Source organism: Polyodon spathula, chromosome 27 (assembly GCF_017654505.1).
Source record: "Polyodon spathula isolate WHYD16114869_AA chromosome 27, ASM1765450v1, whole genome shotgun sequence".
NCBI classification, from domain to species: domain Eukaryota; kingdom Metazoa; phylum Chordata; class Actinopteri; order Acipenseriformes; family Polyodontidae; genus Polyodon; species Polyodon spathula.
Window position 1 is genome coordinate 6,209,015 of NC_054560.1, and position 15,328 is coordinate 6,224,342.

Consider the following 15,328-nt stretch of genomic DNA (forward strand, 5'->3'; position numbering starts at 1 on the left):
TTATTATTATTATTATTATTATTATTATTATTATTGTTAGTAAATACGGCCTCGGTACAAACAGCAGCATTTTGCTGCATCTTGGTTATGGAGTGAGGCAGCATCTGCTCTTGTGTGTTTTTCTCTCCTGCTGCCATTTTGCCACTAACTCGCATCATGAAACTGTAGATTAAAAATGTCTGGGGAGAGAGAGAGAGGGGGAGAGAGAGAGAGAGGAGAGGGAGAGAGAGAGAGAGGGAGAGAGAGGGGGGAGAGAGAGGGGGGGAGAGAGAGAGAGAGAGAGAGAGAGAGAGAGAGAGAGAGAGAGAGAGAGAGAGAGAGAGAGAGAGAGAGAGAGAGAGAGAGAGAGATCAGGAGAGAGAGGAGAGAGAGAGAGAGGGGGAGGGGAGAGAGAGAGGCAGAGAGAGAGGAGGGAGGGAGAGAGAGAGAGAGAGAGAGAGAGAGAGAGAGAGAGAGGAGAGAGAGAGCGTTGTCCCTCGTCTTACGCCAACCCGTACTCTTAGATGTTCTGGGCCCATCCACACGGTGAAAGACATTACTGTAGATGTGGCACGAGCTACCACACAGTGTGTGCGTATGCTACATACTGCAGCATTGTGGCATGCTACCGTGTAGGTGGGACACACTTGATGTCTGTTTTACAGTTACAGCGTGTTCTGAGGGTTAGCTATTCATTTTGTCGCATCTAAGCTAATTTCCTTGTGAGGCCCGGGTCATACCCCCAGTAACATGCCAATAAACCTCATCTAGATCTGGCAATACCAAACTTCAACCAATAAATACCAATAATAATCATCATCATCATCATCATAATACCAATACTACTGCTACTACTACTACTAATAATAATAATAATAATAATAATAATAATAATAATAATAATAATAATAAAAATATTAAAAATAATTTCGTTGTTTGTTACTTGATCAGTTCGGAGCCCCCCCCCCCCCCCCTCCCCCCCGCATGTAAAGCGAACTCCTTTTCCTCGCAAGTTGGCGCAGGGGCAGGTTAGTAACTGCAATACTAAACCAGAGTTTCGCAGCCGTTCGTGTTTAAAGCGCATACTACACAGATAAGAACCGAGGGGGGATCCCGCTGGGTCTCGATTTAAAATACATGTGCGGTATTTAAACATGCAATGCATGCTTTAATACATTCTGGTGCTTGTACTCTGTTACTCTCACCCCCCCCCCCCCCCCCCCCCCCAAGCAAGTATGTGTTCAGTCACATGACCTAAATATGGACAATCTCCAAGTTAGAGCTCCCCCTAGTGAAAGGGGTATTTCTACCCACCCCTACCGTGAATCACTGGGACACATGCTGCTTCCAGGGGGCAACAACAGTCAGCAATGCAAACAGACCAAGTTTAATATTTGCTATTGGGTTGCATTGTGTGTGTGTGTGAAGGGGCTGCTCTCACTGTTACACCTCCCTTACCTGTCTCTGCCACACACTCTACCTTGGGGTGTAATTACTGTTGCTACCCCTTGGTAAGTGTATTTTATTATTTGCGCAGGGGTCCCACGGGTGTCAGCTGCAATCGCGATCTCCCCTCCTTCCCACAGCCATTCCAACGCTTCGCTATTAGCGGTTCAATTAAGACTGGAAACCAGACCCCAGGGAGCCCTTTCAATTACTGCCATCGTCCTGAGTCCTGCACTACGGTGATCGCGTTCCCTAATGAATAACGCTGCCATTAACTTACCTTGGTACTTGCTTTATAAATGCATACCGCTGGAATTGAATAATGCGATATATATATTATATATATTATATATATATATATATATATATATATATATATATATATATATATATATATATATATATATATATATATATATATATATATATACTGAGTATATATATATAACCCTGGTAATGCATTACAAGAGTCCTACAGACTCCTGAGATTTTTTTTCAGATGTTAGGAATCCTGTGGTGACTTTGGCTTACGGTAAAATATATATAAAGAAATATTGCTACTGCACTTAACTATTTATTTTTATCATATCAAAAAGAGAAGTCTAAACGCCAGTTCTAATCAAGACCTCTGCTTTGCATCCCCCACAATTAGCTGCGGGGGGTCCCCAAGTAATCCCACTCGAGTCCTTAAAGGGGCAGAGCCCCCAATTCCCTGTCAACACCATTGTTTTTTTACATATGCATGTTTGTGAAAATCAACAGGTTGTAATAGTACAAAACTACTGCTGTTAAAATATTTAAATATGTTGTATTAATTAAATGTTCCGATAATCAGTTTTGGATTTTAGCGACAGGTCCACTCGTACTAGGCACAGTGGCTTCCTCCCGTGTCACCTGACACAAAACTGCCACCTCGGAGTCGTGTTAATTCTACACGAGCACAGTTCAGAAGGTATTAAATTGTACCTTTACATTTATAACATAATACGAGTTTGAGGATCTTAAAGAAAGCCTGTTATCAATCCCAACCCCATTCAGAACAACTTCATTAAAAAGACACAAGCAGGACCTCCATCTCACCCTATCCCTGACTTGGTTTTGCTCTATTGCTCCTCCCGGGGTTTTATCCTCTTTCCTCCCGGGGTTTTATCCTCTTTCTTCCCGGGGTTTTATCCTCTTTCCTCCCGGTGTTTTATCCTCTTTCCTCCCGGGGTTTTATTCTCTTTCCTCCCGGTGTTTTATCCTCTTTCTTCCCGGTGTTTTATCCTCTTTCTTCCCGGTGTTTTATCCTCTTTCCTCCCGGTGTTTTATCCTCTTTCCTCCCGGGGTTTTATCCTCTTTCTTCCCGGTGTTTTATCCTCTTTCTTCCCGGTGTTTTATCCTCTTTCCTCCCGGTGTTTTATCCTCTTTCTCCCCGGTGTTTTATCCTCTTTCTTCCCGGTGTTTTATCCTCTTTCCTCCCGGTGTTTTATCCTCTTTCTCCCCGGTGTTTTATCCTCTTTCTTCCCGGTGTTTTATCCTCTTTCCTCCCGGTGTTTTATCCTCTTTCCTCCCGGTGTTTTATCCTCTTTCTCCCCGGTGTTTTATCCTCTTTCTTCCCGGTGTTTTACCCTCTTTCCTCTCATTGTTGCAGTGTTTTTTGGGGGTGTGTAATTGATCCCCCCGGGGGTCCGGGGCTCTGTTCCCGTTATTTTAAAGCCGGTAAGGCGTGGCTGGTGTTTTATCCGAGTCAGTCCCGGTCGGGTCGGAGTCGGGAATCTGCGACGCGGCAGAGCTGTGATTTACAGGGTCAGGCTATTTCAATCGAGGATAATCGATTCGATAATTACCCCCCTGAGAGGTTTGATGTGTGGCAATGTGTCCTCTGTCTTCCCTCTGTCCATTTTAATCACACACTGTTGGTTATTTTCCACTCAGGATTCGTGAAAATGAAATATTCACCATGACACCTGCGCATGTGTTTCTCTATTACCAGAGAGATACAAGGCTGTGTGCTGCCATTCCTTCCAGAAACACTCAACAGCAGGGCTTTCATTTGTATTTCGAGAGTCTACAGCACATGCAGGCCCCTATTAAGCACATCTACTACTCAGGTATTCTACTTTTAAAACTGCCAAAACACTCTTTATACATAAAGCTTTTAATTAATTAGTATTTATATATTACAATTTACATTACCGCAATTAACTGCAGTATTGAGTCTTGCGTGATTTGTGTTTTCCTCGTCACCCAGCGTGATCCACCCCCATAATTAACGCGTTAATGGTGATTTAAATATGAAAAGCCCAGAATTAGCATTTTAATTCGGAACCGGTCAAAGTATTGAGCGCTTTGGTCTGGAGGAAAGAAAGCGAATTAATTTTGAGACGAGAGGGAGGGACGAGGACCGCAGCCAGTCAGCATCATTTGTATCGTTTTTCACTAGCAGTAGAAGAAAGATGTTCTGGTTTAAAATCTGCAAGGAGCTTGACGAACAAGCCGAAAAGACAACTCCATTAACCGGGAGAGAGGGCTGCTTGTCCTCCCTCGGAGTGAGCAGCCTCGCTGCCGCCGCCGCGCTGAGTAATCGAGGCGGCCTGTTTAACAGCTGCAGCTGACATGGAGAGCGGTCAGCGGGGCTGCTGGAGCGGGGTCGGCGACAGGGGGATTAGCAAACGGAAAACTACCACAAAGACCACACGGCTTCCACAGCAACAGAGTGCAATTCATCATCAGCTCCACACGGACAGTACATGCACACACACACACAAACAAACAAAAACAGCTTTAAAATACACTTTCTAATACTTATTTATATTTTTAAAAAGTATTCTCAAAGAAGGATGAGTTCTAATGTCTTATGGGTATTATCTGTTAATGTAGTTGAATTTATTTCACAATTACTTTTCTGTAATCTGTAAAAAAAACCAAAAAAATTAATGAGCAGAACTCTTATATGATATCTTATATATCTATATAAGATATATAATCTATATATATATATATATATATCTATTATATATATTATATAAGTGAGAGTTTGTCTGGGCTACATGCGTAGGCATGCACAGACCGATGGTCGTACGTACGCATGCTGCACCACAGGCTGGGTCGAATACGTGCAACACAGGTGGGGTACAGCATGCATGCACACAGGCTGGGGGTACAGCTGCCGTCACACAGGCTCGGGACCCCAACAGCATGCATGCACACAGGCTGGGGTACAGCATGCATGCACACAGGCTGGGGTACAGCATGCATGCACACAGGCTGGGGTACAGAATGCATGCACACAGGCTGGGGTACAGCATGCATGCACACAGGCTGGGGTACAGCATGCATGCACACAGGCTGGGGTACAGCATGCATGCACACAGGCTGGGGTACAGCATGCATGCACACAGGCTGGGGTACAGCATGCATGCACACAGGCTGGGGTACAGCATGCATGCACACAGGCTGGGGTACAGCATGCATGCACACAGGCTGGGGTACAGAATGCATGCACACAGGCTGGGGTACAGCATGCATGCACACAGGCTGGGGTACAGCATGCATGCACACAGGCTGGGGTACAGCATGCATGCACACAGGCTGGGGTACAGCATGCATGCACACAGGCTGGGGTACAGCATGCATGCACACAGGCTGGGGTACAGAATGCATGCACACAGGCTGGGGTACAGAATGCATGCACACAGGCTGGGGTACAGCATGCATGCACACAGGCTGGGGTACAGAATGCATGCACACAGGCTGGGGTACAGAATGCATGCACACAGGCTGGGGTACAGAATGCATGCACACAGGCTGGGGTACAGAATGCATGCACACAGGCTGGGGTACAGAATGCATGCACACAGGCTGGGGTACAGAATGCATGCACACAGGCTGGGGTACAGAATGCATGCACACAGGCTGGGGTACAGAATGCATGCACACAGGCTGGGGTACAGCATGCATGCACACAGGCTGGGGTACAGCATGCATGCACACAGGCTGGGGTACAGCATGCATGCACACAGGCTGGGGTACAGCATGCATGCACACAGGCTGGGGTACAGCATGCATGCACACAGGCTGGGGTACAGCATGCATCCTCCTCCTCACAGATCACTCCTCTTTCATCAGTAACCTCATCAGCTGAAGCCTGATGCTCTGCACTCAGGCGAGCACTTTCGTCGGCTTGTATGTTCTTTGCACCCGAGGTGTAAAAAAAAACAAAAGCAAAAAACAATTACAAACCCTACACCTTTGTTCCGTTAGGATGGGGTCTGTGGGTTTCATTACCTGCCCTGTCAAACTGCCCCCCCCCCCCACCGCTCACAACAGGATGCTTGCTGAGAAACCACAGGAGAGTGAGAGAGAGAGAGAGAGAGAGAGAGAGAGAGAGAGAGAGAGAGAGAGAGAGAGAGAGAGAGTTGACAACTACCTGCACAAGACCTGCTTCAACTCTCAGTCTGTGAGAAGAGGTGGGGGGGGGGTGCTCAGAGCCTGACACAGAAAGTGGGGCAGGAAACTCCCTCCAAGTGTCTCTTAATGGGGGCAATTGAAATGATCTAGACGGCGCTGGATCCGAATACAGCTGTTCTATTAACTCTTGTAAAAGCACAATGCAGCACAGTGCAAGCACAGGAAAGCATAGTTCAGCGCTGCAAAGCCCATGTTTTAAAAATAACAAAAGAAATCTATTCCAAACGCTTCACGCAAAACAACTGAAAATTAACTTTCCTATCCAGGTTTGTGTTCATGCTAACCCTCTCATCTGCAATGGATCAGTCTGTGCATCAGCGGGGCTCCCCAGCCCCAGTCCTGGGGACCCCCTGTGTCTTCCGGTTTTCATTCCAGCCGAGCTCTCAATTGCTGAACCAGACCCTTCATCGAAATGATTGTTTGCTTAATTAGACCTTTTTTTTAAATTGTATTCAGTTCTTCCACAGTGTTGCACATTTCAAGTTAGCTGTAACGTTTTAGTAGTAACTTGAACTCTCTGACTGTTTAAGAGCTGAAAACAATCACTAAGAGTCCCATTAAGCAAACCATCATTTGCGTTAAGGGTCTGGTTCAGTTGGAATGAAATCCAGCAGACAGGGCGTCCCCAGGACCCGGGCCGGGAACCACTGCTCCAGAGTGTTCCGAGCAGCAGGGTTCTAGAGTTCGACTGAGGGTTCTGACACCGCATTCCAACCCCTGCAGCAATGTTCCAGCACAATGGACCTATTCACGAAGCTTCAGGTCTCAGGAGTTATTTAAAGAATGTTTTAAGTAAAGGCTGACATTCACAAAACTGTTCTAGTTTCTCTAACAAACAGTATAAGCACACCAAACTGTAAACAAAGACAGGTTAAGCCCTTGTGCATTCAGCTCTGTGCGTGCGTGTGTGTGTGTATGTATGTGTCTGTGTGTGCGTGTGCGTGTGCGTGTGTGTATGTGTATGTGTATGTGTATGTGTCTGTGTGTGTGTGCGTGTGTGTGTGTGTGTGTGTGTGTGTGTATGTGTATGTGTCTGTGTGTGTGTGTGTGTGTGTGTGTGTGTGCGTGTGTGTGTGTGTGTGTGTGTGTGTGTGTGTGTGTGTGTGTGTGTGTGTGTGTGTGTGTGTGTGTGTGTGTGTGTGTGTGTGTGTGTGTGTGTGTGTATGTGTGTGTGTGTGTGTGTGTGTGTGTGTGTGTGTGTATGTGTGTGTGTGTGTGTGTGTGTGTGTGTGTGTGTGTGTGTGTGTGTGTGTGTGTGTGTGTGTGTGTGTGTGTGTGTGTGTATGTGTATGTGTCTGTGTGTGCGTGTGTGTGTGTATGTATGTGTATGTGTCTGTGTGTGTGTGTGTGTGTGTGTCTGTGTGTGCGTGTGTGTGTGCATATTGCTTTGTTTCTGGTGGTTGCAGTCACCACTAGAAAAGCATTATGAAAGTAAACTGGATACAATCATTTTCAGAGGGGGTGCTCAGTGGATGTTTGAATTGAGCCCCTTGTCTTGGGTCTTGGGGTCCCACTCCAGCAGGCACCCCGGGCTCTCCCTCACAGCCTCCCACGCAGCAGGTACAGTACAGAGCACCGCGCTGCTTCCTGCTGACAAACCCACACGCCTCGACGCTGCTCTGAGAGAGGCTGCGGTGACGAGAGAGCAGAGCTCAAACATCCTCTTAGCAGAGAGATCCCTCCAGGGCAGCTGACGAGAGAGCAGAGCTCAAACATCCTCTTACCAGAGAGATCCCTCCAGGGCTGCTGACGAGAGAGCAGAGCTCAAACATCCTCTTACCAGAGAGATCCCTCCAGGGCTGCGGTGACGAGAGAGCAGAGCTCAAACATCCTCTTACCAGAGAGATCCCTCCAGGGCTGCGGTGACGAGAGAGCAGAGCTCAAACATCCTCCTACCAGAGAGATCCCTCCAGGGCTGCGGTGACGACAGAGCAGAGCTCAAACATCCTCTTACCAGAGAGATCCCTCCAGGGCTGCGGTGACGAGAGAGCAGAGCTCAAACATCCTCCTACCAGAGAGATCCCTCCAGGGCTGCGGTGACGAGAGAGCAGAGCTCAAACATCCTCTTACCAGAGAGATCCCTCCAGGGCTGCGGTGACGAGAGAGCAGAGCTCAAACATCCTCTTACCAGAGAGATCCCTCCAGGGCTGCGGTGACGAGAGAGCAGAGCTCAAACATCCTCTTACCAGAGAGATCCCTCCAGGGCTGCGGTGACGAGAGAGCAGAGCTCAAACATCCTCTTACCAGAGAGATCCCTCCAGGGCTGCGGTGACGAGAGAGCAGAGCTGATCTGCTTCCTTCAACATAAGAAAATTCCTTTTTAGTCTGAGAAATCCTGGCCAGCATGAGGTGAGACTAGACAGAGAGTGAGAGAGACAGAGAGTAAGACAGGGAGAGAGAGTGAGAAAGTGTGGGAGATAGAGAGTGAGTGAGAAATAGAGTGAGAGGTGAGTGAGATAGAGTGAGAAAGAGCGAGAGAGATAGAGAGGGAGACAGTGAGAGAGATAGAGTGAGAGGGTGAGATAGTGAGTGAGAGACCGCGCCAAAGTTTTTGTTTTGTTGTCTATTTTTTCTTTCTTTCTTTCTTTGTAATTCTATACCCCTCCCCCCTTCCTCACAGATTAGAATTCATTAGCAATCAAAGTGGTTCTGGCGAGCGCGGGCTCTTAATTACTCACTCATTTGCATGTGTGCATATTAATGACTGCGCAGCTCTGCTGCTCATATTTGCCGCAGTGGTATGAAAGCCGCACCCCACAATCTTATAGCAGGACGCGAAGGGAGGTTGAGGCTGGGGTCCCCAAGGACACCCCGAGGAGGCTAGATAAGGGGTGGAGGGGTGGAATAGTTTTCTGATCACTGTAGCATATTATTATTACTGTAATTTATTTTCAAAGTATTGGGGTGATCACTAAAATGTATCCATGTGTGTGCGCGCGCTCTGTACTCTGTGCTGTGTGCTGTGTGTGTGTGCGCTCGCTCTATACTCTGTGCTGTGTGTGTGTGCGCTCTGTACTCTGTGCTGTGTGTGTGTGCGCTCTGTACTCTGTGCTGTGTGCTGTGTGTGTGTGCGCGCGCTCTGTACTCTGTGCTGTGTGCTGTGTGTGTGTGTGTGCTCTGTGCTGTGTGCTGTGTGTGTGTGTGTGCATTGTGCTGTGTGTGTGTGTGTGCTGTGTGTGTGTGTGCTCTGTGCTGGACACACACTGTGTGCACACACGCGCACGCACAAGACACGAGACACGAGACGCGTGCTGTGTGTGCTGTGTGTTGTGTGTGTGTGTGTGTGCTGTGCTCTGTGCTGTGTGCTGTGTGTGTGTGTGTGTGTGGCGTACACGCACACACGGCGAGACACGACACACGACACACAAAACACAACACACACACACGTGTCTGACACTGTGGGTGCGAGGAAATGTGTGACTGATGCGACACACGTACACACACACGCACACCTCGAGACACAGTTACGACACACGACAACACACCCCACGCGTGTGAGACATGAGACACGAACACACGACATGAGACACGACACACCACACCGCGAGACTGTACTCTTGTGCTGTTGTGTGTTGTGTGCTGTGTCGTACTCTGTGCTGTGCGTGTGGTGTGTGCGAGTAACTGAGACGCTGTGCACGACACACACACAACACGTCGAGTGGTGCGCTCGTACACGACACGGTGTGTGTTGTGTGTGCTTTTTTTGTGGACTTGTGCGCTCACACGTGCACTGAGACACGACACTGTGTTGTGGGTGCTGACATGTGTGTGTGTGTGTGTGTGTGCTGTGTGTGTGTGCTGTGTGTGTGTGTGTGTGTGTGTGTGTGTGTTGTGTGTGTGTGTGCGCTCTGTGCTGTGTGCTGTGTGTGTGTGTGCGCTGTGTGTGCTCTGTGCTGTGTGTGTGTGTGTGCTGTGTGTGTGTGTGCTGTGTCTCTGTGCTCGTGAGGTGTGACACACGTGCACTCTGTGCACACGACACTGTGTGTTGTGGGTGTGTGGTGTGGTGTGTTGCTGTGTGGACGCTCGAGAGACAGTGTGTGTGTGTGTGTTGTGTGCTGTGTGTTGTGTGTGTGTGCGCTCTGTGCTGTGTGCTGTGTGTGTGTGTGTGCTGTGTGCTGTGTGTGTGCTGTGTGCTGTGTGTTGTGTGTGCGCTGCTCTGTGCTGTGTGTGTGTGTGTGTGTGTGTGTCTGTGTGTGTGTGTGTGTGTGTTGTGTGTGTGTGTGTGTGTGCGCTCTGTGCTGTGTGCTGTGTGCTGTGTGTGTGTGTGTGTGTGTTCTGTGCTGTGTGCTGTGTGTGTGTGCGCTCTGTGTTCTGTGCTGTGTGTGTTATTATTGTATGTATCCACGAATACCCATTTCTACTGACAATAGCTTGTGCTGGCTGACTGTAACCAGATCATCACCTACACCCCATAGCACCAAACTGCAGGGTGAACACGCACACCTACATCTGCCTCCCTCGATCACACACTCCCACACACACAGCCCAGAGCACACTCACAGAGTTTGTTGTATGATGCCTGCCTTAGAGCTGCCGTTATAAAGGTTTACCGGGTAGATTTGCTGGTCATTTCGACAGTTTTCCTGCCATGCTTTCCCGGCATGGTTTGGTGTTACAGTTAGGGTCAGGGGTTACCTCTCTGTGTAGAGAGTATAAGGAAAGCGAGCACACGTGTGTATGACCGGGTCACTTTGATCATGTATGTAAAGCAACGCGTTTTAAATTCTCTCTCTCTCAGGGTGACCGGATTTTCAAATCTCAAACCGGGACACATATGAAATAATTGATAAAACGAATTAAACCATTTCAATAGAGGGTACTTTAATGTCTTTTTAAACAGTCAGCCATAATAATAATAATAATAATAATAATAATAATAATAATAATAATAAACATGTTCTAACTAAAGTGATAAATAACATTATTTTTTATAAATTGATTAACACAGGCGCTCCTGCCTGTTCCTCATCGCGTTGCAGGAAGAGTCTGGAAACCGGGACTTTTTAAAGATACTGAGAAAAATTTCGGGACACCGGGAATTTTAACGGCAAACCGGGATGAGTGCTCACTCAACTCCAGAGAAGAAAACGCGGATTTCCTGGCGGTTTGAATCACATATTAAAATCTAATAATAAACAGGTTGATATAGGTAAGTCACTTTTGTATATTAAAATATATTCACGTATAAAACCCACACGTTATTTATTTATTGCTTTTAATTTAGTTTAAGAAAGCGGCTTCGTGAATCCTAATCGAGTTCAGCTCGTCCACTCTGAGCTAGGACGGGTGCAACACATCCACCCGGATTAGATACTGCAAGTTTATTTTTTATTTTTTTTTTATGTTTTGTTTATAAAAATACAGGTCTGGGGGGGCTTTGTCTGCCCACGTCTTTTTGGGCGGTGAGACCTCACTCGATCCCGGGGATCCGAGGGAGACAGGCAGGCCCCGTGGCTCTTCGGTCCTAACTGAGTGACTCTCGACCCGGGAGTGGGGATCGCGTAGTTTTGGTGTCTTATCGCTCCGGCCGGTGCCCTGCCCTAGAAATGTGTTTATCTCATTACTGGATGTTGTTGTTTTTTTTATTTTCCTGCGATACTGGTGGCTCTCTCAACTGTCGCTTTTCAAAGGAGATGTGCTGCCACCGAGTGGCGACAGCGGGGCACTGCACGGTCTCAGTCTTCACTGTACGCTGGTATTGTCACCGCAAACCACACACACACACACACTCTCTCTCTCTCACACGCAAACCAGCCTGGTTTAAATATAAATCCACACTCTCAAGAATTAAGTTAGTAGATATATGCATGTGATATTCTCGCCTACACATCAGTAGACGTTTTTTAAATGTTATTTACATAAGTTTTAAAGTCTGTTCAGCGTGAATGCCACGCTTAGTAAGCGTGTTCCATTTTGTAAACCACAGGAAATTGTTCATTAAATTGGGACATTCCTTTATATTCAGGAATGCAGGAAACTGACACCAGCATTCACACTGCATGGATTAACACACACACACACACACACACACTGACACCAGCATTCACACTGCATGACATCAACACACACACACACTGACACCAGCATTCACACTGCATGACACACACACTGACACCAGCATTCACACTGCATGACATCAACACACACACACACACATTCACACACACATGACATCAACACACACACACACACACTCTGACACACAGCATTCACACTGCATGACATCACACACACACACAGACACCAGCATCACACTGCATGACATCAACACACACACAACACCAGCATTCACAAGTGTGACGTACTGTACCAGCATCACACTGCCTGACATTCACACTGCACACACACACACACACACTGACACCAGCATTCACACTGCATGACATCAACACACACACACACACACTGACACCAGCATTCACACTGCATGACATCAACACACACACACACTGACACCAGCATTCACACTGCATGACATCAACACACACACACTGACACCAGCATTCACACTGCATGACATCAACACACACACACACACACTGACACCAGCATTCACACTGCATGACATCAACACACACACACACACACATGACACTGCATGACATCAACACACACACTGACACCAGCATTCACATGAGTCCACAATGCATGACATCAACACACACACACACACACACTGACACTGATCACACACACGTACTGAACACCAGCATTCACGTGCAGGACACAAACCACACACACACACACACCAGCATGACACTGCATGTGACATCAACACACACACACTGACACCAGCATTCACCTGTCACACAAAAAACACACACACTGGGTGCACACTGCATGACATCAACACACACACACACACACTGACACCAGCATTCACACTGCATGACATCACACACACACACACACACTGACACCAGCATTCACACTGCATGACATCAACACACACACACACTGACACCAGCATTCACACTGCATGACATCAACACACACACTGACACCAGCATTCACACTGCATGACATCAACACACACACACACACTGACACCAGCATTCACACTGCATGACATCAACACACACACACACACACACTGACACCAGCATTCACACTGCATGACATCAACACACACACACACACTGACACCAGCATTCACACTGCATGACATCAACACACACACACACACACTGGGGACACACAGCATTCACACTGCATGACATCAACACACACACACACACACACTGACACCAGCATTCACACTGCATGACATCAACACACACACTGACACCAGCATTCACACTGCATGACATCAACACACACACACACACTGACACCAGCATTCACACTGCATGACACACACACACACACACACCAGACATTCACACTGCATTCACACTGCATGACACACACACACACACTGACACCAGCATTCACACTGCATGACATCAACACACACACACTGACACCAGCATTCACACACACACACACACTGTGTGACCAGAAACCAGTGTGACGTACCTGCAGTTCACACTGTGGTGACTGGGGTCAACAACACACACAACACTGACACCAGCATTCACACTGTGTGACATCAACAACACACACACTGTACCAGCATTCACACTGCCATGACATCAAGTGTGTGACTGTTAGCACACCAGCATTCACACTTGTGGTCGTAAGTACTGCATGACATCAACACACACACACACACACACACACAGCATTCACACTGCATGACATCACACACACACACACACACTGACACCAGCATTCACACTGCATGACACATCACACACACACACACCAACAGTGGAGTCACACTGACTGTTTGACACAGCTTGGAGCATGACATCAACACACACACACACTGACACCAGCATTCACACTGCATGACATCAACACACACACACACTGACACCAGCATTCACACTGCATGACATCAACACACACACACACACACTGACACCAGCATTCACACTGCATGACATCAACACACACACTGACACCAGCATTCACACTGCATGACATCAACACACACACACACACACACACACACACACACACAACATACACACACACACACACACACTGACACCAGCATTCACACTGCATGACATCAACACACACACACACTGACACCAGCATTCACACTGCATGACATCAACACACACACACACACACACTGACACCAGCATTCACACTGCATGACATCAACACACACACACACACACTGACACCAGCATTCACACTGCATGACATCAACACACACACACACACACCAGCATTCACACTGCATGACATCAACACACACACACACACACACTGACACCAGCATTCACACTGCATGACACACACACACACACACACTGACACCAGCATTCACACTGCATGACATCAACACACACACTGACACCAGCATTCACACTGCATGACATCAACACACACACACACACCAGTGTGTGTAAGACTGTGGTCAACACACACACTGTGTGTGTGTGACTGTGGTCGTAAGTGTGACGTACTGTAGTTGTGGTGTGTGTGACTGTGGTGGACGTAGGTGACACCCACACACTGACATCATTCACACTGCATGACACACACACACACTGACACCAGCATTCACACTGCATGACATCAACACACACACACACACACTGACACCAGCATTCACACTGCATGACATCAACACACACACACACACTGACACCAGCATCACACTGCATGACATCAACACACACACACACACTGACACCAGCATTCACACTGCATGACATCAACACACACACACACTGACACCAGCATTCACACTGCATGACATCAACACACACACACACACACACACACATGGCGCGTAAGTGTGACGTACTCTAGTTGTGTGTGTGGACTGTGGTCGTAAGTGTGACGACTGTGTAGTTGTGTGTGACACACACTGTGTGTTGGTGTCGCAAGTGTGACGTACTCACAGTGATGTGTGTGTGTGACACGGTGTAAGGTGACGTACTGTAGTTGGTGTGACACCAGTGGTGTAACGTTACTGTAGTTGTGTACACACACACACACACTGACACCAGCATTCACACTGCATGACATCAACACACACACACACACCAGCATTCACACTGCATGACATCAACACACACACACACTGCATGACACCAGCATTCACACTGCATGACACACACACACTGACACCAGCATTCACACTGCATGACATCAACACACACACACACACACTGACACCAGCATTCACACTGCATGACATCAACACACACACACACACACCAGCATTCACACTGCATGACATCAATACACACACACACACACACTGACACCAGCATTCACACTGCATGACATCACACACACACACCCACATGACAACACACACACACACTGTGGTCGTAAGTGTACGTACTGTAGTTGTGTGTGGTGTGTGTGACGTAGTGTGACC

The 15,328-nt window shown here is 47.5% G+C and overlaps 1 protein-coding gene across 1 annotated transcript in view; it reads right to left on the minus strand.

Annotated features, from left to right (window-relative positions):
• LOC121301280 (RNA polymerase II elongation factor ELL-like) overlaps positions 1-15,328 on the minus strand; it is a 794,007-nt gene that overhangs the window by 150,391 nt on the left and 628,288 nt on the right. The window lies entirely within an intron of this gene.